The sequence below is a fragment of the Bufo bufo genome, chromosome 1 (assembly GCF_905171765.1).
Source record: "Bufo bufo chromosome 1, aBufBuf1.1, whole genome shotgun sequence".
Classification (NCBI taxonomy): Eukaryota; Metazoa; Chordata; class Amphibia; order Anura; family Bufonidae; genus Bufo; species Bufo bufo.
The window spans coordinates 534,975,839-535,003,656 of NC_053389.1; positions in this window are offsets into that span (position 1 = coordinate 534,975,839).

Here is a 27,818-nt window from a genome sequence, read left to right on the forward strand (position 1 = left end):
TGGGAGCAGCCAAAGTGCAGGGTGGGTGGCTGTTCCCCACGTTCCAGGCCGGGTTTTGGTTAGGGATATAAAACCCAGCCAGCAGTCTCAGCTGGGTGTGGATTATCCTACATTTCACAGTGAATCTGTGGAGTCTCTGTGGTTTGAGATCTGCATGATGTGTGCAGTACTAAAGGGCTGAGAGCCACATTGCTGGGAAGCAGGCCCTAAAGCCTGTTGGGGACTTCTACTTCCAAAACCGCTGACAAGGTGAATTCTTTTCGTTCTGTGGACTTGCCATGGTGTGAATGAACACCAAGAAAACGAACTGTAATTTTTGTTTATGTGTGAATAAACACTGCACTTTTTAACTCGTAGAGGACCCGCGCCGTACATGTACGGCGCAGATATCTGTAACTTAAGGACCAGCGCAGTACATGTACGGTGCGCTGATCGGGCAGGTGCAGGAGCTGCGCCCACCTGATCAACAGCAGGGCCGGCATTAGTGAAAACACAGATGCTGGCACATTAACCCTTGATGTTCCGCGGTCAGCGCTGACAGCGGCACATGCGATGTCCTCACGCGAATCGGAGCTGCCATCGGGTCCCCGTGCTGCTGTGACGGGGACCCGATGGCATGGAAGGCAGTGCGATGCCTTCCTTAGGCATCGGCGCTGCCTTCGGGCGAGAGCCTGTGCAATCGAGCCCCCTGGATCTCACAGGCAGGAAGCTGTATGAGTAATACACACTGTATTACACATACAGCCAATGCATTCCAATACAGAAGTATTGGAATGCATTGTAAAGGGGATCAGACCCCCAAAAGTTGAAGTCCAAAAGTGGGAAAAAAATAAAGTGAAATTTTTTTGGAAAAAACTAAAGTTTTCCTCCCCAAAAAATTAAAAGTTTCAAGTAAAAAAAACAAAAAAAAAAAAAACACATCATTTTCTCCAAATAAAGTAAATAAAAATTTGTAAAAAATAGGGGAAAAAAGAAAAGTAGACATATTAGGTATCGCCGCGTCCATATCGACCGGCTCTATAAAAATATCACATGAATTAACCCCTCAGATGAACACCATAAAAACAATAAAATAAAAACTGTGCTAAATAAACCATTTTTTTTAAAAGTAAAACACCAAGCAATAAAAAAGGCGTATGCCAACCAAAATAGTATCAATCTAACCGTCACCTCATCCCACAAAAAATGAGCCCCTACCTAAGACAATTGCGCAAAAAATAAAATAAAAATATGGCTAAGAATATGGAGACACTAAAACTTATTTTTTTGGTTTTAAAAATGCTGTTATTGTGTAAAACTTAAGTAAATAGAAAATGTACACATATTAGATATTGCCGCATCCGTAAGAACCTGCTCTATAAAAATATCACATGACCTAATCCCTCAGGTGAACACCGTAATTTAAAAAAAAATAAAAACGGCGTTAAAAAAAGCCATTTTTTGTCACCTTACATCACAAAAAGTGTAATAGCAAGCGATCAAAAAGTCATATGCACCCCAAATAATGCCAATCAAACCCTGATCTCATCCCGCAAAAATGGTACCCTACCTAAGAGAATCGCCCAAAAACTGAAAAAACTATGGCTCTCAGATTATGAAGACACTAAAACATGATTTTTTTTTGTTTCAAAAATGATATTGTGTAAAACTTACATAAATAAAAAAAAAGTGCACATATTAGGTATCTCTGCATCCGTAATAACATGCTCTATTAAAATATCACATGAATTAAACCCTCAGGTGAATACTGTAAAAAAAAAAAAACACAGTGTAAAAAAAGCCATTTTTGTCACCTTGCATCACAAAAAGTATAATAGCAAGCGATCAAAAAGTCATACTCACCCCAAAATAGTGCCAATCAAACTGTCATCTCATCCCGCAAAAATCATACCCTACCTAAGATAATCGCCCAAAAACTGAAAAAACTATGGCTCTCAGACTATGGATACACTAAAACATAAATTCCCACTTACCAATACATTCACCCCGAGTCTCGCCAGGATCTCACCTTTTACTGTCGGGTAGTCGGCCGCTTGATCATCGGGGAGATCAAAAAATACTTGCTGGGGACCAGACGCCTGGAATGGAGTGACGACCTCAGCCCTCTGGTCTCAGGGTAACTTTTCCCATACGGCCACCTTTTCGAAGACCGCCAGATAGGTCTCAACGTCATCAGAGGGGGTCATCTTAGGAATCGCAGCGTAGACAGCTTTCAAGAGCATCGTGGTCGTTCTGGGACGCTCCTGCCGCTTGCAATGCCATTACATGTCGTAATAGCAGCTGGTTAGTTTCTTGTTGCTGCTTGTTAGCCTCCCGCTGCTGCAAGTTAGCCTCCACGAGGGCTTTCACGACCGCCTCCATTTTGTCAGGGAACACGAGTCGTAATCTTGCCAAATTAATGTATGACATGCACTTGTGCAGGGGAAAAACTAAATTTTTTAGACCTTCAGGCCTGCCTCAATGCGTTTGCACGCATCCTCCACCAATTGTGGGGATTCTCTCTGGTAGACAGATTAGCAGATGCAGTACAGAGGCAAAAACAAAGTCTTTGACTTAAACAATGCAGTGTTTATTGACACATAAACAAAAATGACAGTTTGTCGTCTTGGTGTTCTTTCACACCATGGCAACTCCACAGAACATAAAGCATTAACCTTGCCAGCAGTTTTGGCAGTAGAAGTCCCCAACAGGCTTTAGGGCCTGCTTCCCAAACAATGCAGCTCTCAGCCCTTTAGTACGGCACACATCATTCAGATCTCAAACCACAGAGACTCCACAGATTCACTGTGAAATGTAGGATAATCCACACCCAGCTGAGACTGCTGGCTGGGTTTTATATCCCTAACCAAAACCCGGCCTGGAACGTGGGGAACAGTCACCCACCCTGCACTTTGGCTGCTCCCAGTAAGAGCTGGCCCAGATCGGCTTTACAGCCACCCTAAATAACCAAAAGTGTCAGTCAGCACTAGCTGCCACTGACACTTAAAATTACCGGCTTTTACCTTACCGAGGCCAGGAACCTCGGTGACACATATCTTCCGTCAATGACGGCCCCTTGCGCTTTCCTACAGAACAAATAATTTCTACTGGTGTGATATATCAGTTGCCCCCAAAAAAACTGATTGAGGAAGGGGTGTGATATACCTTCTTCCACAAATACTGCTCTTCTATAGGGACTTTTGTCACAGGGTCATTTTGAAAATGACAGGCAGCGGAAGAGGCAGGCCATTCCGCAGGGGTGGTAGGGGTCGAGCAGGTTCACCAGGCCAGAGCCTAAGTGGGACATTGCAGAAGGTGCGTGCGATTACGTCAAAGAATGCACCAGACTTGGTTGAGTGGCTCACTTAGCCTTCCTCTTCTGCGCCCTCCTCATCCTCTCTATCTGCACCCTCTTCACTCACTGCTGTGTGCACCCCCAAAGACACCACCACCACCATATCCAGTCAGAGTAATTATTTTCCCATCCATTCCAAGACCTTACCGATACGCAGCCATTCTTGTCATCGGATCAGGAGGAGGAGGTATCAACGGTCGCCACCCAGCAGTCTGACGATAGTACCCAGATCAGCCCAAGGAGGGTGGTCCCTGCTGTTGCTGCCTACTCCGAGATCTCTAATGTCAGTGGTGGTGAAGGGGACGATGATGACATGTCTATGGACGTCACGTGGGTGCCCATAAGAGAGGAAGAGGAGGGGAGTTTAGAGAGAGAGACGGAGCAGCAGATAGGGAGGAGAAGGAGGAGAAACAGGCACAACTTACAGTGCACAGGAGGCAAAAAGCAGACTGCTAATGTATCTGGAACGAGCCATCCACCATGCACGGTCACATCTGGCGCTCCCAGGACGCCGGCACATGGCTCCAGAGTGTGGGCTTTTTTTAACGTCTTTGCTGCTGACAATAGTGTCGCCACCTGCAGCCTGTGCTGTCAAAGCTAAAGTCGTGGTAAGCCCAACACTCACCTAGGTACGACCGCCTTAAGAAGGCATCTGGCCTCCCATCACTGAGCCCAGTGGGAGCAACACCGACAAAACTCACAAAGCCACACTCCCGGCGCTCCACGTCCTGCCTCTTCTTCTCCTCTCACTTCCAATTTGTCCTCCACTCCACCTTCCACCGTACTGTAATCGCTCTCATCTGGCAAACGGCAGGCTTACGTGGCCCAAATGTTCGAGCGTAAAAAGATGATGACGCCGGATAACCCTCTTGCCCAATGGCTGAGCGCTGGCTTGTCGAAACTGCAAGCACGCCAACTACTGCCATATAAACTGGTGGACTCGGAGGCCTTTAGAAAATTTGTGGCCAATGGCACACCACAATGGAAGTTCCCGGGAAGGAAATATTTCTCCCAGAAGGTCTTCCCGGAGCTAGATGGCCACGTTCAGCGGCAAGTGAATGTATCTCTTAGAACACAGTATCGGTGCCAAGATGCATCTGACCACAGACTCGTGGTCTAGCAACACCACCTTCTCATCAGACGTCTGATTTGTGACTGCCCGACGTGCTGGAACTCCACCTTGTATATGCTTGATAGGCAGCTCCAGCAGCAACATGCTGTTAATGACTACCTGTATGAACTCTGCGGCAGGACAGGTTCATGGGGAGCTTGGTTTTTTTTCACCGCGCCAGTGGCTGCTTATGCGTGGCGCATGCAGACTTCTCCGGCCATTTGATGAGATTACCAAACTGGTAAGTCGCAGCCAGGGCACCATCAGTGACAACGTACCTTACGCCTTTTTTCTGGAGCGTGCATTGCATCGTGTCATTGATCAAGCCGTCGAGGAGCAGGAGCAGGAAGATGAGGAAGTCGCAATGCTGAATGAATTCCCAGGGGGGCTACTCCATCTGAGACAAGGAGTCTGAAGAGGAGTCAGAGGAGGATGGTTCCGGGGTGGAGGAGGATCAAGACGAGTCTGCTTTAAACTTTTCTGGGATCCCTGGTGTTGTCCGTGACTGGGGGGAGGAGACCGAGGATGACATTATCCTGGACGATGAGCAGGAGCTAGGCCACTCCACCGCTTCCAGTTTAGTGCAAATGGGGGCCTTAATGCTCCAGTATTTACAGAGGGACCCCAGTATAAAAAGCATAAAGGGCAAGGACCAGTACTGGGTGGCAACGTACTTAGACCCCTGGTACAAAAACAAAATGGCTGACATGTTACCAGCATCACAGAGGGCTGTCAGAATGCAGCACTTCCAGGCCTTGCTTCGAGAAATGCTGCATTCTGCTTTTGCGGGTGCTAGCAGAGGGATTTCCACTCACAGAGAAACAGTTGCAGGTACCAGTGCATGCAAGAAGAGGGCGCTTTGAAGATGTGTTTGTCACTTCGGATATGAGATCATTCTTGCAGCCAAACCATCGACAGCCGCCCTCCAGATCCATTCGGTCTAGGCATCACTCAGTTAGTCACGCTCCTCCCACTTCATTGATGAAGCAGGAGCAGGAGCGCAACTGACTGACTGACATCACACGCCGGCCAGAGCGCTGCATTCATAGAGTGAGTACTGTTTCAGGCGATTAGACTAGTTTATCAAAGGAGAGCCATTGCTTCAGCATTAAAGAAATAGACTTTACATACAAAAAGACTGCTGTGCGCGGGGCCTGGTGTAATACAGTGACTACACTGGGCCCCGTTGCCAGCCTCCAGCCCCTCCTCCCACCCTGCATAACTGTAACTGATGTATCATGTGCAGCATACCGGCCCGCGATACATCAGTGTCAGCCATGTAAAAATGACACCATCGCTTTATAAGACGCACTGCCATTTTTCTCCCTACTTTTGGGGGGAAAAAATTGTGTCTTATAAAGCAAAAAATTACGGTACTTGTTCATTTATGTACGCTGAATGCATAATTTTTGGGGCCTGTAGTCCACTGGCCTGCTGTAAAATTGATATCCAATGACAGTGTAATTTACCTCCAGCCACATACATTCTTTTACGTACAGTAACATTTTTATCTATTGACCGCATAATGTACCTCGAGCCACATAAATCAGAATTTCTGCCAGGTGAATGCTAATTTTTAAGGCCTGTACTCCCGTGGCCTTAAATAAAAATTTTCTAGGCTCCGACAGGGCACATTTCAGAGAATTTCCCTTTAAGACGCTTAAGAAATGTTCCCTGATTATGACACATATTTTTTTGTTGGAATTTTTGCCATTGATTCCCCTCTAGTATGTCACTGTCCATGTTGTGGGACTATTTGTGCACTTCTAGAGTCGTGGCCAAAAGTTTTGAGAATTAGATAAATATTGGAAATTGGAAAAGTTGCTGCTTAAGTTTTTATAATAGCAATTTGCATATACTCCAGAGTGTTATGAAGAGTGATCAGATGAATTGCATAGTCCTTCTTTGCCATGAAAATTAACTTAATCCCAAAAAAGCCTTTCCACTGCATTTCATTGCTGTCATTAAAGGACCTGCTGAGATCATTTCAGTAATCGTCTTGTTAACTCAGGTGAGAATGTTGACGAGCACAAGGCTGGAGATCATTATGTCAGCCTGATTGGGTTAAAATGGCAGACTTGACATGTTAAAAGGAAGGTGATGCTTGAAATCATTGTTCTTCCATTGTTAACCATGGTGACCTGCAAAGAAACGTGTGCAGCCATCATTGCGTTGCATAAAAATGGCTTCACAGGCAAGGATATTGTGGCTACTAAGATTGCACCTCAATCAACAATTTATAGGATCATCAAGAACTTCAAGGAAAGAGGTTCAATTCTTGTTAAGAAGGCTTCAGGGCGTCCAAGAAAGTCCAGCAAGCGCCAGGATCGTCTCCTAAAGTGGATTCAGCTGCGGGATCGGAGTGCCATCAGTGCAGAGCTTGCTCAGGAATGGCAGCAGGCAGGTGTGAGCGCATCTGCACGCACAGTGAGGCAAAGACTTTTGGAAGATGGCCTGGTGTCAAGAAGGGCAGCAGAGAAGCCACTTCTCTCCAAAAAAAACATCAGGGAAAGATTGATCTTCTGCAGAAAGTATGGTGAATGGACTGCTGAGGACTGGGGCGAAGTCATATTCTCTGATGAAGCCTCTTTCCGATTGTTTGGGGCATCTGGAAAAAGGCTTGTCCGGAGAAGAAAAGGTGAGTGCTACCATCAGTCTTGTGTCATGCCAACAGTAAAGCATCCTGAGACCATTCATGTGTGGGGTTGCTTCTCATCCAAGGGAGTGGGCTCACTCACAATTTTGCCCAAAAATACAGCCATGAATAAAGAATGGTACCAAAACACCCTCCAACAGCAACTTCTTCCAACAATCCAACAACAGTTTGGTGAAGAACAATGCATTTTCCAGCATGATGGAGCACCGTGCCATAAGGCAAAAGTGATAACTAAGTGGCTCGGGGACCAAAACGTTGACATTTTGGGTCCATGGCCTGGAAACTCCCCAGATCTTAATCCCATTGAGAACTTGTGGTCAATCCTCAAGAGGCGGATGGACAAACAAAAACCCACTAATTCTGATAAACTACAAGAAGTGATTATGAAAGAATGGGTTGCTATCAGTCAGGAATTGGCCCAGAAGTTGATTGAGAGCATGCCCAGTCGAATTGCAGAGGTCCTGAAAAAGAAGGGCAAATACTGACTCTTTGCATAAATGTCATGTAATTGTCGATAAAAGCCTTTGAAATGTATGAAGTGCGTGTAATTATATTTCACTACATCACTGAAACAAAGATCTAAAAGCAGTTTAGCAGCAAACTTTGTGAAAAATAATATTCTCAAAACTTTTGACCACGACTGTACTAAGTATTTGGTGGCTGAAAATATGAGCTGAAGGTTTTTCAGGTTTGCCTGCTTTTAAAGTGAATGGGGCCCCACGCGAACTTGCGGTTTGCGAATATTTGATCGCGTTCGCGAACTGTCCCGGTTTATGATAACTTTTCAGGGGCCCTTGATGGTGATAAATTGTAAGATACAAGTCATTGTCCTTTTGCAGTGAGGAGGAAATAAGGCAGTTTTTTTTTGTAAAACAGTTCTTTGCTACAGATTCAAGTTCATGTACATCATTTATAGTTCTCAGCATGCATGTACTGGCAATTCTTACACAAGATGCAATTTTATGGTCTCACAGATCACATGGTTGCAGAAGTAGTTAAAGCAATTTTCTTCACACTGCACTTCTCTAGCTGACTTTAGCATACACATTCAGAAATAGGAGTGCAACCACAAGGCAGACCCCAAAAATCATACCACGTTATGCACCTTTTGCCCAGATTGGTATTCTTCTTATAGCTGGCCAGGCTGTTTGTAATGTACAGTATGTCCAGGCATCGTAAAATTCTAATCTCCTGAACAAGTTTGTTGTAGAGCCTATAAAGACCTTTCAGACAACTTGTATTCACGGAGCCTCTACACACACTTTCCTCTTAACACTGGAATGCTTTTCAAACATATAATTTGTTCTTATCTCTTTACATCTTTGTGAATGGTCTTATCCAGGGCTGTCTCTTTGCATCTACATCTGCCCTCATCATTGTCTAGGCCAGGGATGGCCAACCTGCGGCTCTCCAGCTGTTGGAAAACTGCAACTCCCAGCATGCCCAGTCTGCCTACAACTATAAGCCTACAGCAGGGCATGGTGGGAGTTGTAGTTTTACAACAGCTGGAGAGCCGCAGGTTGGCCAGTCCTGGTCTAGGCAATCGTTTTGATCTAATTTGTCCCTATGGGGAGAAATACACAGCCCCACCTAGTGATATTAATTAGACTTAACTCCCGATGCACCAAAAGTACATGAAATGCTTTTATTACATAAATCCACATTTCAATCCTTTTCGCATTATACCACTACCGTAGTAGTTGGACACTACATTAGCTTTTATTATTACTTTAATAAAAATTTCTTCAGCACTTTTCAGTTCAGCTGCTGATACCATGCTAAGCCTCAAGCTGTCAATCTGTCCATAAAAATGCTTCCATATTCTGACCTTTTCAGCATTCAATTCATTCAGCAGTAAAAGATGTATTGCAAAAATTACTTTAATTATACAAGTGGTTTGTATTTGTGAGTATTTTATAGTCTACATAGATAACGAAATCCCACCTGTTTCCATTTATAGTATTTTTTGTAAGTGCCAGAAGAAGCAGTACATTATGAAACGGAAGAACTTTAGCTCCATGTGCCTGAGTTCTTGGTACAGTATGATCATGAAGTTCTTAGGCTCAGTTCCAAATGAAACTGCCGGTGCACAATGTTCACATTACATTAGTCCCTGATAACAGATATAAATATATCAGTGGAGTAATTATAGTATACAGTGTTCCTCACTGAAATCACGGGAGAGTTGAGTAATGTGCCAAGCTTTAGTTATGCTTCAAAGTGCAGTGGCTTTTTCTCCCTACAAGACACAGAAAAACTGGCAATATTTAAGTATATAGTTTGCATATTTTACTTCTTACTATGTATTATTTTTCAAAACTGACATTATTTTCTCTAGCGGTTTACGTGAACTAAACAATCAATGAAATGTTATTGTGTACAATATGTCAGGGCTATAAATGATAGCCTCTTATAAGTTTGTAACTTGGCAACTACTGTATTCTACTCCACCACAGATATGACGTAAGAAAAGTCATACCAACCAAAACGTTGCTTTTTGCTATCTGGATATTATGTCATTATTATATGTGACTGTTGGGAGAAATATGCATCAAATCTATGCATTTGTTTCATACAATATTATATAATAAACGTCTATTTGTGCATCGCTAGAAGTCTACCTTTGAACTCAGAACACTGTATTGTGGGTTTTCCTTCAGAATTAAAGTGTGCAGTTTCACCAATTCCTGCAGCCTCCAATGAATTATCTGCAGTAATATAATAGAAATATAACATTGAAAAATGTTTCACCAGGGCAGGCTCTTTTTCATAAAATGATCGGTCTTGTGTTGTATTAAAGGGGTTGTCTTGTGACTAAAAGGAAACATGAATGTCATCGGATACTATCAAGCCTACCCTCTAAGAGTCAGACCTAAACTCTATGCAAGAGCAGCTCCCACTCTGGGGAACCTGTTCCGACCATGCATTACAGGTCATGAAACAATAGGGGTCAATTACTAACAGATATACGTCACCTTTTTTATGTATATCTGTTGCCGATTGTGGCGCAAAGGTTATTTGTGCCGCAATCTTCAACTTTTACCTGCTCTTGCCAGGTCTTAGAAAGGGGGCGGAGAGGTGGACTGGCCGGCAGGCCCATCTCATTTATCATTTTCTACTTCTATTTTAGGCATAGAAAATTGATTAAATCTACACCAGCAAGGGAGCTGGCATAGATTTAGACAGGCAGTGGATAGGCCAAAGTTTTACATAAATTCGGCGCATCAACACCTCCAGCTAAAGGGGTGTCAATAAATGACCCCAATATGTATATTTCCTTGCAGGGACCACATGTGATTTCCAATGTTGGATAGTGGTTTTAAAAGCAAAAACTTTGATCTTCCATCTGATTGGTACCCCAGTATCCGTTCATAAAAAAGTACTCAAAAGTACCAGGAGAGTTTGAAAACTAGATTAATATACATTCAAGAAGACAAGTCAAGGCTGCAAGGAAGTATGCCATGTGACACTTTGGCTCTGCCAAATGGTTCAAATAATACACATTTTGGAAGGAGAATAAGCTACCTCTGTATTTAATCTTAATCACAAAATGTCTTTCACAGCAACTATTCCACCTATGCTGCTTTTTTATCTACTGTTAATATAACTTTACACATTCATTCTTCAAGTTTTGCCACACCATAATAATAATTTCTATTTTGCTCTCGTTGTTTAATTGCTTTTAATGACTATAGGCCATTTAAATGTTTGATCATAACCAGGAGATGTGCCTATCATTCAAAAGGATTTGCGGAGTGAAATATCTTTCTGGTTGCTTGTGTTTATTTCACTTTATTTTATGCACTTATATAGTGCTACTATATTCCATGGCACTTTACAGACATTAGCATCACTCTGTCCCATATGGGGTCACAATTTAAGTTCCCTATCAGTATGTTATTGGAGTGTGGGAGGAAACCGGAGTACCCGGAGGAAACCCACGCAAACACGGGAGGAATATACAAACTCCATGCAGATGTTGTCCTTGGTCTGATTCAAACCCAGAACCCCTGAGCCACCGCTAACCACTGAACCACCGTGCTGCTGTACTTTCTGCCAGCCTTCAATAGTATGTAGTGTGGGATTTCCGTCTCCTTATGTTACTGCTATCCTTTTAACAGAGCACCTTATATTGGATGATGTAGTGTTTGATGCCTTCTTTTGGTAACTCACATAAGTGCAATGTTACAGTATAAAAATAATCATCACAAACATCGCCTATTTGTAAGGGCCTAAAAGATTAACTAAACTTTTATTTAACTTTTATTATTTCACTTTTATTACACAGTGAATGGTGTGCGGGCAGAAACACTCAGCTTGGCTAAATATTGGCATAGCACATTGGTAGCCTGTAATGATGTGCTATGCCAGGATTAGCTGAGTGGAGATGGCATAGGCAGGTGCAGCTATGTGTGCATTTGAGACATTTAAAAGAAGGGCATTTAGGACATTTAAAAAAGAGTTAAATAAAAGTTTAGTTACTCTTTAAATGATAATGCCATAACAGTATATTACATTGACAGCATAGCACTTCCAGACATTTGCCTAACTAAGAGTGCTGACATCACCATGGACTGCAAAAAAGAGATAGTTTACCTAATGGTAGTGCAACATAATACCTAATTACCACCATACAGCATTCAAACATTACCACCGGTGATAAAAGCACCATAAAGTAATATGCTGCTCACAATCTTTGAGTGTCAGACCTTCAGTGGCACCTCCTTTAGCAGTGATGGCTGCCCCTAAGGCCATCATTGCCTGTAAACAGCTTTGGCATTTTAAATGTAAGTGTAGTCCTGAACTCTAGTTCTGCTATTGTAAATGTATTATGCACTTGTAAAGCCTTTGCATTCTAAATTCATCAGGAACAGGTCAAGTGCGCAGCTGTTGTGGCTTTTTATGAGTAAATTGTTCCTACAGCTGCATCTATCAAAAACTGTGTTAAGTCTCATGCAGACGTCTGTGGATACCGGACTGGCATTGCAGGAGCGCACGGCGTCATAGCGACCAATGACGCGGTGTGCTCCTGCAATGCCAGTCCGGTATCTCACGGACCGTGTTCCACGGACGTCTGCATGAGGCTTTATACTTCCGCAAGTTAAATCTCCAGTTGTGTGGGGGATGCCTAAAGAAGTCAAACATTCCAGAAAGAACTGTGCCCCATTTATTTTTGGTAGGTACAGTGTCAAACATTTGATAGTAGCTGTACCTTATAGTCACTGTTTCAAGTACTACCAGTCATTGAATGGGAACCTTCATTGCTTGCTTTTAGAAAATAGAAATGTAGTTATGCCACAGAACAAGCCAAGCATCTGCATGTCCATTCGATGACCAGGACAGGTTTCACTGCAATGACTACAAAAAAGGAAACCCAGAGGAATCAATATATAAAGCATATTGGGGAGAAAAGTATACTTTTCCATTAAAAAACAAAGCGCTTTATTTTCTTAGCCCTTTCATGGGGAACTTGGACACAAATTTTAACAAAATGTTGGGGCCAGCCATAATGAAGATACAGTTGTGTTCAAAATTATTCAACCCCCAATGCTGTAAAGGGTTTTAGGGAATTTAGTGTACATTTGTAATTGTGTTCAGAATGAAATCTTACAAGGACTTTTTAAAGAACCAAATGCAACTAAAATGACATCAATTTTTTTTGTAATACAGTATTAAATGTTTTTTTTGTGATTTCTTCATTGACACAATTATTCAACCCCTTAAAGACTACCACTCTTAAGAACAGAGGTTCATTCAAGCGTTTTCGATCAGGTATTGAAAACACCTGTGGATGTCAAGGAGCAGCAATCAAGCATAATAAGCACCAATTAGGCAGATTTAAAAGGACTGTGATACTCAGCTCCTTCTAGACATTTACTGGTGTGTTTACAAACATGGTGAAGTCAAGAGAATGGTCCAGGAAGACAAGAGAAGAGGTGATTTCTCTTCACAGGAAGGGCAATGGCTATAAGAAGATTGCAAAGATGTTAAACATACCAAGAGACACCATAGGAAGCATTATTCGCAAATTCAAGGCAAAGGGCACTGTTGAAACGCTACCTGGTCGTGGCAGAAAGAAGATGCTGACTTCAACTGCTGTGCGCTATCTGAAGCGCAAAGTGGAGAAAAGTCCCTGTGTGACTGCTGAGGAACTGAAAAAAGATTTGTCAGATGTGGGTACTGAAGTTTCAGCTCAGACAATAAGGCGCACACTGCGTAATGAAGGCCTCCATGCCAGAACTCCCAGGCGCACCCCCTTGCTGTCTCCAAAGAATAAGAAGAGTCGACTGCAGTATGCCAAAAGTCATGTGGACAAACCAAAAAGTTTTGGGATAGTGTTCTGTGGACTGATGAAACAAAATTAGAACTGTTTGGGCCCATGGATCAACGCTATGTTTGGAGGAGGAAGAACAAGGCCTATGAAGAAAAAAACACCTTGCCTACTGTGAAGCATGGCGGGGGGTCAATCATAGTTTTGCTTCTACAGGTACAGGGAAGCTTCAGCGTGTGCAAGGTACCATGAATTCTCTTCAGTACCAGGAGATATTGGATTAAAATGTGATGCAGTCCATCACAAACCTGAGGCTTGGGAGACGTTGGACCTTTCAACAGGACAATGATCTCAAGCATACCTCCAAGTCCACTAGAGCATGGTTGCAGATTAAAGGCTGGAACATTTTGAAGTGGCCATCGCAGTCACCAGACTTAAATCCGATTGAGAACCTCTGGTGGGACTTAAAGAAAGCAGTTGCAGCGCGCAAGCCTAAGAATGTGACTGAACTGGAGGCTTTTGCCCATGAAGAATGGTCGAAGATACCCGTAGATCGCTGCAAGACACTTGTGTCAAGCTATGCTTCACATTTAAAAGCTGTTATAACTGGAAAAGGATGTTGTACTAAGTACTAAGATTGAATGTCACTTGGGGGTTGAATAAAACTGATAATGATGTAAGCACAGAAAATACATTTGTGGTAATTTCATCATAAATGTTATGTTATATTTGTCTGACTTACAAGTGCCTCTTTGATTTAATTGTAAACAAGATGACTGAAATTATCAAAATCAATGTCAAACTGGCCAAAACACTCAATTTCAGTGGGGGTTGAATAATTTTGAACAGAACTGTATATTAAGAACAATAATTTTTTGTTAAGCAGAAATATATTTACAAAAGATGCTCCTGTGCATGCCTCCCTAATGAGGACTAGATAATGCAAAAGTATCTAATAAGTAGTATGCATAAGGGAAGGTCCCTATTGTAAACCTCAGAATGAGCCCCATATTGGTGCTAGGATTTATCATTCAGAATAGAATAGTCTTTTGTTCCCCCTTCAAGCATTTTCTAAAAACTTAACAAGGCAATTCTTCTGCAGATGAGAGACATAGGTTGTAGCCAGCCAGGAACTAACAGGATGGTACCATCAGGGCTGGGTCTCCTCTCTCCAGGGGCCCCATAATAACTGTGTGGACTGCTTTAAAAGACATAATATGATGTAAAAAGCAAATGTTACAAACAAATGGTTGCAGACTGGCCATTTGGGCATGAGACCATGTAGAAGAGGAAGATCTATTATTCTGGATGGTGCATACTTCCAGTGGTTGCTAGCTAAAGACTATTATCCTATGTTCACACATATGGTAGTATTGGTCCTGAAAAATACAGAGCTAATTTCAATCTCTGAAATCCAGGCTTTTTTTTTTTTAATGTGTTCCTCTTTTCAGCAGCATTTTCAGCTCAAAATATGGTCAGGGGAAGTTTAGTCTGCAGCCAAGGGAAGCTAATCCCAAGTCAGACACAAAAGTCAGAAGCCTCAGCCAGACCGCAGAGTCAGATTAGGGAGCCAGCTAACAAAAGCTAAGGCTGGACTCACCAAAACCTTCAGAAGCCAAGTAAGCTGACAAGTAACTAACCCTATGAGTTGTGCGCAGACGTAGGGTGCCCTCAAGAGAGGAATAACAGAAACCCAGACTGTTGAGGAGTATAAGAAGAGACTAGTGGAGACAAGACTCCATTAGCACCCAATGTGAGAAAACAGTTAGGCTATGGTGCCTGTTCACAGTCTCCAGTAAAGTACAAGCTGTATTTGGAGCCACATTCTTCTATGGACAGTGTGGATTTAGGGTATGGCCAATTCTGCATACAGTTTTGGAAGTCAAAACCAGGAAACAATAAAAAAAAAAGAGCAGAAGTTGTATCTGTCCTGTATACTTTCCTCTCCTTTTATGATCTACTCTTTATTTTGGCTTCCAAAACTGCAAGCAGGAACCTTACTTTGTGGCCGTACCCTCAGGATAAATTCACAAACTTCAAAAATGTATCTGAATACTTTCCACCAAAACAATCCCATTTCAGATAAGGCCTCATGTACATGACCATATCCATATTTCCGTCTGCAAAGCACGGATTTGCAAAATATAGATGTCTTCCAGCTGCATTCTGCATCAATAGAAATGGCTATTCTCATCTGCAAAGTGGACCAGAATAGGACATGTTCTGTAATTCACAGAATGACCACATGGATCTGCAAAAAAATACGGATTTGTGCTTGACCCTATAAAACTGAATGGATAGCACACGGATGAAAAATACAGTTGTGTGCATGAGGCCTAAATGGAACTTATTTTCCATTTGATAAATTTCTGCAACAAATCTGCCTTTATAATTTAGTACTTGATGTTAATGAGTTTCTCTTTCCTGATTGTGGGCAATAAAAAAAGCATACAATTTTTTTCCTGTATTATAAAGCACAGACAGTTTGTTTTACTGGGGAGAACAATAGATAATAATATAGGAAGTTGTTTAAAATATCAACAAACAAATTGCAGGAAATTCGAACAGGTTTTGAATTGCTATTGCTGTGTGACTAAGTCCAGAAATATTTCCAATTTACCCAAGGTGTAGTTCCTGATAAACCAGTTGTGACATCTTAAGCTTCAGTTGTACAAAGGAATGAAAGGTTTTCACAAAGCTCTCTCTTATGAAAGACACCAATGCGTTACTCAATTCACAGTCCACCTACACATAAACACAATCATTACCGCCCTCCCCTAAAGCAAAGATTGGCTTATGTTCGGACTTGAGAGAGGGCAAATTCAGTGAAACTTCAAAAGGTGAATCATTTCCTTTGATAGGCATTTATTGAGTCTAGATGCTTACACACACACACACACATATTTTTTATCTATAAATGTATATACAGTATATATATTTATACGTACATATTTATATATGTAGAGATACCAGTTAGAAGTAGCATCTAGACCACTTGCCTAGTATTGCATAAATTATAGATTCCCCCTTCTCTGGACCCCCACAAAATTTCAAAAAATTAACTTTACAAAAATTACATCAACATAAACGACACTGTTGAGTAATGTGCCCTTGTATCCACTATATATATTTTTTTTAAATGTCAAGAGCTGTGTTTCCTCTACTAAAGGGAATTCCCCAGATGGAAATAACAGCAGAATGCAGAACTTCAAGCTCTCCATATGTGATCTCCAGGTATCTAGTACGCATTACTTCCACGTTCACAAGACGTGATTCCAATATGTACTCGTATATTACATCAATGGAATTACACAGCTCTGATAGGAGTCAATTTCCTTACATTCAATGTAATTTGTCAAGGCTATTTCTGCTTTATGTAGAAATCTCATATGGTGTTCAGTTTATGACTGCTTGTGGAAATAAATGAATATTTCATTTCATTTTGAATAGTTGTGTTTGCCTTTAATATTTTACTCCTGTTCTGTAACTGTAAGGTTGGATGTTTAGTATCTGGTTGTTAACTGTAAACTGAAATCCTTTCACTTCAGGGAGAGAGAGCAGAGAGTGAACAATAAAAGCAGTTGAAGTATTTATAACTGAAAAGCGGGATGCCAAGGCGGGCTTGTCATTCACATTCCTTACATTTTGCAAGGTTTTTCAATTTGACCGCATGTGTATGGCTTGCAGTGAGAAAGCAACGTAAGTGCACAGACCATGCTTCATTCTTATAAGGAGATGTAGCCTGGACTCTATTGTCTGTTTTAAACAAAATATGCCATATATTAAAACGGTGATGAACTCATAGTGAATATGCATTTTAATTACATACAGTTAAATCCATATATATTTGGACACTGCCACAAATTTAGTTTTTATTACCTGTTTACTAAAACATATTCAAGGTATAGTTATATAATGGACATGGACATAAAGTCCAGGGTTTAGGAATTTCAGCTCTTTCACATGTGGCACCCTGTTTTAAAGGGACCAAAAGTAATTGGACAATTGACTCAAATGCTGTTTCGTGGGCAGGTGTGGGCAATTCATTAATTATTTCATTCTCAATTAAGCACATAAAAGGCCTGGAGTTTATATGAGGTGTGGTGCTTGCATTTTGAAGATTTTGCTGAGAAGTAAAGATGCGGTCAAAGGAGCTCTCCATGCAGGTGAAACAAGCCATCCTTCATCTGCGAAAACAGAAAAAAAAACATCCGAGAAATTGCTACACTATTAGCAAAATCTACAGTTTGGTACATCCTGAGAAAGAAAGAAAGCACTGGTGACCTCAACAATGCAAAAAGACCTGGACGCCCACGGAAGACAACAGTGGTGGATGATAGCAGAATAATTACCATGGTGAAAAGAAACCCCTTCACAACAGCCAACCAAGTGAACAACACTGTATAGAATATAGGCCTATCAATATCCAAATCTACCATAAAGAGAAGACTGCATGAAAGTAAATACAGAGGGTTCACTGCACTGTGCAAGCCACTCATAAGTCTTAAGAATAAGAAGGATAGATTGGACATTGCTAAAAAAAAAAATCTTAAAAAACCATCACACTTCTCGAAGAACATTCTTTGGACAGATGAAACCAAGATCAACCTCTACCAGAATGATGGAAAGAAAAAAGCATGGCGAAGGCATGGTACAGCTCATGATCCAAAGCATACTGTAACGGACCGTTCAGCACACAACTCCGTTCAGATGATATTCCCCTTTCCAATTCACAGGCAGCTACTGCAAGCACCAGTCTGCCGAACTGCAAACTACACGAACACTGGAAACCGCGGAACAGGAAAAGCATACAATCAGCTTACACTCCTGGCAATCAGCATACAATCCAATTCCCCCAATAACGAGATGACACTTCGCTTGAGGGTTAAGCAGAACACTTTAATGGGTTATTTTTCAGCCTTTTATGCAGGTCTCCTAGCAAGGGACACTCCCCCTGGGGCCCTTGTAAAAGACTGTGACAGTTTATATTTTAGCCAATCACATGCATTTACAGTATTGAAACCTTACCAGCAATTATACACAAAATCCCCTTCCCTCTGTCTGTAACACAATCAACAAAATACAATGAGCATTGTCTGTGACGCAATTAACTAACACACTGGCATTGTCTGAGACGCAATCCACAAAATACAATTACCAAACGTAATGGGCTAACTTAATCACTCACAGACAGAAAACACACATTTTTTCCCCCAAACACAGAAAACACCCCAAAACCCCACATATCCCCATAATGTATACATCCATGGATAGCTCTGATCTGGGTGAACAACATATCCAAAAATCACCCAGATCCGAGCAGGGGTTCCCGAATTCCATGGAAGTCACATTTGGCCGGCCGCAAGCATGGCTTTCCTGCCCAAAACAGTTCCACAGATTTAAGCTGTGCGGCCGGTCTGTCTTCTCCTTCAAAGTTAGTAAGGGCCATAATCCTGGGGCAGGAGGCGGGCAAACAGCCCCCTCCAAAACACTGTGACGAAGTGGCTTTCGCCACACATACCATATCATCTGTAAAACACGGCGGAGGCTTGGGCATGCATCGCTGCCAGTGGCACTGGGTCCCTAATGTTTATTGATGATGTGATACAGGACAGAAGCAGCCGGGTGAATTTTGGGGTTTTCAGAGACATACTGTGTGCTCAAATCCAGCCAAATGCAGCCAAACTGATTGGTCGGTGTTTCATAATACAGATGGACAATGAACCAAAACATAAAGCCAAAGCCACCCAGGAGTATATTAAAGCAAAGAAATTGAATATTCTTGAATGGCCGAGTCAGTCACCTGATCTGAACCCAATAGAGCATGCATTTCCCTTGTTAAAGACTAAACTTCAAACAGAAGGGCCTACAAACAAACAGCAACTGAAAACCGCTGCAGTAAAGGCCTAGCAGAGCATTAAAATGGAGAAAACACAGCATCTGATGATGTCCATGAGTTCAAGACTTCAGGCAGTCATTGCCAACAAAGGGTTTTCAACCAAGTATTAGAAATTAACATTTTATTTACAATTATTTAATTTGTCCAATTACTTTTATGGCCCTGAAATGAAGGGATTTAAAAAATGCTTTAGTTCACATTTCTTTGCAATCATTTTGTTCAACCCACTGAATTAAAGCTGAAAGTCTGAACTTCAACTGCATCTGAATTGTTTTGTTCAAAATCCATTGTGGTAATGTACAGAACAAAAATTTGAAAAATGTTGTCTCTGTCCAAATATATATGGACCTAACTGTATATAGAGTCAATGAGCAAGTTGCTACTTTACAGTAAAATTCCATTAATTCTTTGCCTATTGATTGTGAAATCTTATAGATTCTGCACTCTTGAAGAACAATTCCAGATTAGTTTACCTAAAGGTGCCTTCACATGTGGCAGAATGCTTTGTGGAAAAAGATGTATTATAAATAGTTCTCCATATATTCCTATGGATGGTGTTGGACTAGAGTTCCTTGGCCCCACCAAAAGAAATTATTCTCGGGTAGGGATGAGAAAACTTATGTTTTCAAGTTTGGCGTACAAGGTTCGGGTTATCTAAGAATTCTGTTATGGATTTCGCTACCACAGACCATAACTTATGGTCCGTGGTAGCAGAATCCATAACGGAATTCTTAGATAACCCGTACCTTGTACGCCAAACTTGAAAACACAAGTTCGCTCAACACTATTCTCAGGTCCAATTCCCATATCATCAGTAATAGGTTTTGATTCAATTAAATAGACCCTAGTGGCAATTGATTGGCTCCAAAGTCAGCTCCAAATCATTTTTTTTTTTAATTTCCTGGACCTTTGGGTGCTACTATGGTATCAGAACCTTAGCCCATCATAAGGATCCTGTGTTACTCAAACACTGGCTATTAAGTTTAGGTGAAAAAACATACAACTCTAAGGCTCAATTCACACCTGAGCGTTTTACAGCGCGTTCCTACGCGCTGTAAAACGCTCAACAAGGAGAAACCAATGCTTCCCTATGGGAATGGTTCTCACCTGGGCGTTTTACAGCGCGTACGATCGCGCTGTAAAACGCCCGACGCTCACACAAGTACAGGAGCGTTTTTTTGGGCGCTTGTCGCGCGTTCCCGTACTATAGACTTTCGGGAACGCGCGACACTGTGTGTACGCTTGTCTCTGTATGCGCGTTTGTAAACGCCCGTACAATCGCGCATACAGAGCGCTCCTTTGAGAACGCTCAGGTGTGAATTGAGCCTTAAGATCTGCACCTCCATGGACCAATACCAGTTTGCTTACAGAGCACATAGGTCGGCTGAGGATGCCGTGTCACTTACCCTTCACACTGCGCTGTCACACCTGGAGCAGAGAGACAGCTATGTGCGGATGCTGTTCATTGATTACAGCTCGGCCTTTAACACCATCCCTCCCAACAAGTTGGCAACGAAACTGAACAACTTGGGTCTCAGCTCACACCTGTGCAACTGGATACTGGATTTTCTTACAAAAAGACCACAAGTCGTACGCATGGGCAAGCACTTTTCTTCATCCTTAACACTAAACACTGGGGTACCGCAAGGCTGTGTGTTGAGCCCTCTCCTTTACTCCCTCTTCACAAATTACTGTAAACCTATTCACAATATCAATACCATTATAAAATTTGCAGATGACACGACCGTGATAGGCCTAATCTCCAACAATGATGAAACAGCCTATAGGAAAGAGGTTGAGAACCTAGAGAGATGGAGTAAGAACAACAACCTCATACTTAATACCAAGAAAACAAAGGAGCTAATTCTGGATTTTAGGAAGAAGAAACGAAATCGACACCATCCCATTAGCATTAATGGTGGAAACGTGGAGATAGTTCAAAGTTTCAGATTCTTGGGAGTTCATATTAGTCAGGACCTGTCATGGATAAAAAACACAACAGAAATGACCAAAAAAGGCCTTCAGAGGCTTTATTTTCTGAGGAGTCTGAAGAAAGCATAACTCCCAAAACAGCTGCTAGTCAATTTTTACAGGTGCACCATAGAATCTGTTATCACATACTGCATTACAGTGTGGTACTCCGGCTGCTCTTCTGAGGACAAGAAGACCCTCAAGCGCATCATCAGAATGGCTAGCAGAATCACTGGTACTCAGCTACCATCACTGGAGGACATCTTCACTGCTCGCTGCAGCAACAGGGCAAAAATCATCTGCGGGGATCCAACTCACCCCGGCCACAGCCTTTTCATTCCCCTACCCTCTGGTAGGCGTCTTAGAGCCCTACATGCCCGCACCACTAGGCTGAAGAACAGCTTTTACCCCAAAGCAATCAGTCTCCTAAATGCTCAGAGACTATTGCCCCTTCCAAGGATAGAAACTACCACAGACTGAAAGTGACTGCTGCATTCATGAACCCATGATGATCTCTTGTCTGCAGTGGTGTCTGATCAGTGTGTATATATACTCATAAGCACTTCCTACTTTGCTCTTGCTATATATATATGCTGTGAACTGTGAATAGTAATGCTTTCTAGTGCAATGTTTTGTTTTGTTTTTCTAGTGTAATACTTTAGTTTAAATGTCAGTTCTTGTTCCTCTGTCCATGGCATCTAGGATTGCTCCAAACAACATTTCATTGTATTGTACATTGTATTACATTGTATTACATTGTATTGTACAGTGACAATAAAGGCATCTTATCTTATCTTATCCACCTGAAATAAAGACTGGTAAGTACTTACCTGACAAGTCTTATGCTCCTATTCTCCTGACCGGGCTCTATTTAGCCAACTGCAGGAGTGATGTCACATCAACAACACATGGCCGCTGCCGCTATTCACTGGGTTTGTCAGATACACCTTTGTGCCCAGTCTGGGAAACACAGCCCAGTCATAGTGTTTTATGATAGTCACTTATTATCAGATCGCAGGTCTATTGTATTCACATCATCATGTGAGTACAGTACAATAGTCCTGCAATGCGATAGGAACTGACTATCATAAACACAATGATGCAGTCAGTTCGAGTCAGGAGAGCTGTGGTCAGTCAGGGAGATGTGGTTGAAAAATGGACCGTGTTTGCCGGACCGGGCACGGTCCTATGAATCAGCCCTAAGTGTACACCATGTTGTTGCTTACATCAGTGAGACCATTTCATGTGTATGACCCATATATCTGCAACTGAAAGACTATACAGTTACCAAAAACGTGCAGTATGGATTACACTTGCACTTTTCAATACAGTTGAGGCCGCTGGATCTTGACATGCTTTGGTTAAACTAATGCATGAGGGTAACTTTCTAAATTTTCAGCTAGTTTTACATATGCACTTACCTATCTATCATCTGTGCATTAATACATAATGTGCACTTTTATATAGCTTTTTGCTTTTAGTAGAAGAAATGCAAAGACCAGTGGCATTGCGAGTGGGGTGCACCGGGTGACACCAGTCTGATGGGGTGAGTGCATAGGCTTGATTCCCCAGGCATAGGCTTGATTAACGCATTTTGGAAGCGCTGATTAGTACCAGAGGACCGGGAAGCGGTGAAGGATCTGTACTCACTGCTTTCTGGTCCTCGGCTGTCTGCTGTGCAGGGCTGCGCACAGTATGAGTCGCTTTGTGACGTCACGCTGTGCACGCCAGCAGACAGCAGGAGGAAGAAGATCGCGGGAGGTGATGGTGAGGAGCGGCGGCGTCCAGGAGCAGGAGAGGTAAGTGTTTTATTTTTATCTGAGGCTGCTGGTGGGAATCAGGGCATAATGGCCAGGTTGCTGGGGGCTGAGAGGCATAATATGGGGGGGGGGGCTGAGGCATAAATTGGGCTGAGAGGCATAATGGGGGGCTGAGGTATAAATTGGGATGAGAGACATAATGGGGGGGTGAGGCATAAATTAGGCTAAAAGGCATAATGGGGAGGCTGAGGCATAAATTGGGCTGAGAGGCATAATGAAAGGGGGGTGCCTGAGGCATAAATTGGGCTGACTCGGCGAGGCAATGGCATAATGGGGGCTGAGACTCCTGAGAGGCATAATGGGGGCTGAGAGTCAAAATGGGGGCTGAGAAGCATAAGGGCTGATAATGGGGGCTGAGAGGCATATGGGCTGATTATGGGGGTAATGAGAGGCATGGGCCTCTTATCTGAGGTCTGATTGGGGTTCATTTACATTGGGGTCTGATTTGAGGTCTTATTGGGGTCTTATTAACATTGGGGGTCTGATTGGGGCTGTCAGCTGAGGTCTGGTTAACATTGGTGGTCTGACCTGAGGTGTAATTAAAAATATTTATTTTTTCTTATTGTCTCACTCTAAAACCTAGGTGCGTATTATAGGTCTCCTTCCTGAACTGCAGAGCGGTGCCCACTTCCATCCCTGAGCCCAGCTGCCCAGAGCACTAATCCTGAGCCTGCTGGAGTCTTGAGAACTGTAAGTATTTACAGTAATTCACTGTAAGCTAATATCTATATATCTATATATTACTTGTTTTATGTGAGTAAGGGTGCTGGGTGGTTGGAGAAAGGGGGTGGAGAAGGAGGAGGGAAGGGTACAATACTATCTGCACAAAAAAAAAAAAAAAAAATAAGTAAGCACCACATTATTTTCAGTCCTCCACCACAAAACAATCTGGAAGTGCCCCTCCCGAGGGGTAAATTATACAGGGGGTAATATAACTTGGGGTATCAGGGTACATTATTATACAGGGGTTATATAACTTATTTTTGCTTATATTGATAATTATATGAGTGCGGGTCTGTATGTATGCAGAGTGTATTTGTGTGTGTATATATGTGTGTGTGTATATGTGTATATAATATATTTATACATACATACATGCATGCATACGCGCTCGGCGTGTATGTTTGTGCTTTAGGGTGCACACCCTAATGCAATAGGTTGCGCACGCCTATGGGTGAGTGACATCACCAGCCAGACACCCAACACCACTAGCACTCCCCCTCCCCCGGTAAGCAATCTGACTGCTAGCACCCCTTCCCCGTCGACGATCTGTCTGCTAGCACGACCAAACGTCAGTGGTCTGTTTACCATTACCACTCAGTGAAGGACGTGAAGGGACATCAGCGGCGCAGTGGTAGCAGGGCGGAGCTTGATGGATGTCCCCTACGTGACTCGTTCGCACAGGTCAGAACACAATGACCACAAGAAGAAGCGGTCACCAGAAGAAATTGAACAGCATTTGGTGTCTCGGTCAGCCAGCCAGCGAAAGTGGGGTGCACCTGACCTAGGTGAGCTGCTGCCAGCAGGGGGGAAAGGGGGTGCTGGGGCTCTAAGCTTTGGTGGGGGTCTGCTGAGCTAACGGATGCCCCCTATGGCAGTAACACCCCCATAGCCCCAATATATGACAAAAAAATGATTGCTTCGGGGGGAGGGGGGCTTGGGGGGGGGGGAGTGTGACACCATTTTCTACCGCACCGGGTGACACCAGCTCTTAGCAACGCCACTGGCAAAGACAATATTTTTCACAACCTGTCTCGTAGTTAAGCTAATGGGGAGGTAGACCGACTAAACAGTGCAATCTTATTAGCTTAATTAGAGCCACATGACTGAGGCCGTGTTGCAAGTGCCACATGAACCACACACAGTGGTCATAACCTAAGTCTAGCATGATGATAGGACCAAAATAGTGCATGCTGAGCTTTCCTGTGAACAGACCAGTAGTCTGACGTAAAAATTGCTCTTCTGAATGAGCCCTAGGACTATGTTCATACATAGATGATTTGATGAAGATATTTCTGAAAATCAGCCCCATACATCTTTTTGGAGCTGTGCCTGCAGCATGTGCATGAATCTCTGAACGTTTCATTCAGATAAATGGGACAGTCGCAGAAATTACTGCTACAAATCTGCTGCATACACATACAAAGGAATAGAACCTGTCACATTGGACTAGTGTTAGTCGTGAATATTCTAATTGCATAATATCGGCACTTTGAGAATTCGCAAAGATGTAGAATATAGTGCTATATCTTCCTAATCGCAAATATTCTAGATTTTTTTTCATCAGTACCCTCCTGCTTCTTGCTTGTGGGCCAATGAGAAGGCTGCAATATCTTTGTCAGAGCTTAGCAACATCCCTGGCAACTAACAGGAAAGTTGCCTACCCCTTACTATATAAGAAACTCCCCAGCAGCCATTTTCTACAGTTTTTTTTTAAGTTCTGAGAGAGACAACAGAGTCGTTGCTGTGCTCTGTGCTTTCATCTGGATCCTATTCCTTATCCAATTACATTAGATAGTTAGTTAGCTCATATAGAGTCAGGTCCATAAATATTGGGACATCAACACAATTCTAACATTTTTGGCTCTATACACCACCACAATAGATTTGAAATGAAACAAACAAGATGTGCTTTACCTGCAGACTGTCAGCTTTAATTTGAGGATATTTGCATCCAAATTTGGTGAATGGTGTAGGAATTACATATGTGCCTCCCACTTGTTAAGGGACCAAAAGTAATGGGACATAATAATAATCATAAATCAAACTTTCACTTTTTAATACTTGGTTGCAAATTCTTTGCAGTCAATTACAGCCTGAAGTCTGGAACGCATAGACATCCCCAGACGCTGAGTTTCCTCCCTGGTGATGCTCTACCAGGCCTCTACTGCAACGGTCTTCAGTTCCTGCTTGTTCTTGGGGCATTTTCCCTTCAGTTTTGTCTTCAGCAAGTGAAATGCATGCTCAATCGGATTCAGGTCAGGTGATTGACTTGGCCATTGCATAACATTCCACTTTGCTTTTGCAGTATGCTTTGGGTCATTGTCCATCTGCACTGTGAAGCATCGTCCAATGAGTTCTGAAGCATTTGGCTGAATATGAGCAGATAATATTGTCCGAAACACTTCAGAATTCATTCTGCTGCTTTTGTCAGCAGTCACATCATCAATAAAATACAAGAGAACCAGTTCCATTGGCAGCCATACATGTCCACGCCATGACACTACCACCACCATGCATCACTGATGAGGCGGTATGCTTAGGATCATGAGCAGTTCCTTTCCTTCTCCATACTCTTCTCTTCCCATCACTCTGGTACAAGTTGATCTTGGTCTCATCTGTCTATAGGATGTTGTTCCAGAACTGTGAAGGCTTTTTTAGATGTCGTTTAGCAAACTCTAATCTGGTGTTCCTGTTTTCGAGGCTCACCAATGGTTTACATCTTGTGGTGAACGCTCTGTTTTCACTCTGATGAAGTCTTCTCTTGATTGTTGACTTAGACACACATACACCTACCTCCTGGAGAGTGTTCTTGATCTGGCCAACTGTTGTGAAGGGTGTTTTCTTCACCAGGGAAAGAATTCTTTGGTCATGCAACACAGTTGTTTTCCGTGGTCTTCCGGGTCTTTTGGTGTTGCTAAGCTCACCGGTGCGTTCCTTCTTTTTAAGAATGTTCCAAACAGTTGTTTTGGCCACGCCTAATGTTTTTGCTATCTCCCTGATGGGTTTGTTGTGTTTTTTTAGTCTAATGATGGCTTGCTTCACTGATAGTGACAGCTCTTTGGATCTCATCTTGAGAGTTGACAGCAACAGATTCCAAATGCAAATAGCACACTTGAAATGAACTCTGGACCTTTTATCTGCTCATTGTAATTGGGATAATGAGGGAATAACACACACCTGGCCATGGAACAGCTGAGAATCCAATTGTCCCATTACTTTTGGTCCCTTAACAAGTGGGAGGCACATATGCAAACTGTTATAATTCCTACACCGTTCACCTGATTTGGATGTAAATAACCTCAAATTAAAGCTGACAGTCTGCAGTTAAAGCACATCTTGTTCATTTCATTTCAAATCCATTGTGGTGGTGTATAGAGCCAAAAATGTTAGAATTGTGTCGATGTCCCAATATTTATGGACCTGACTGTATATAATATAGATAGTTAGTGGGAGATAGGAATTACTGTTTATCTGCTGTCCATACATACATGCTACAAACATAGTGCTGTGATGTCACAACAATACTTAGTGTACCAATCAGTGTAACGAACCCCGTAGTAGTCGCGTCTGGTTCGTCTGGTTTACCCGAACGGAAAAGCACGCAGTGAGTATAGCCCTCCGTTCGGTTGCTTGTTTGGTAGATTCCCAAGGTATAACATCCAGCAATCTCAGCGGTATCACTCCCACACACATCACAGGTACCCAAACATCAGCCGTAACATGATGAAGGTTGTAAAAAGACTCTTTTATTGAACAGAACTTGTATTTATACTGTACCCCCTGCAAGGGGGAGGCAAGAGACAACCAATAGTACGTGCTTTACAGTTTGGTCTCTCCCTTTGTTTGCCTGGAGACAATTAGTCCAGACACTGTATAACTTAACTATCTCCAGACACTAAACACACGGAAATTCCCCAATAGACAAATTACAGGGTACAATTGCAGGCCACACAATACACATATCTTCACAGGTCTCTCCCTTTGTTTGCCTGGAGTTAATTAGTCCAGACACTGTATAACTTAATTATCTCCA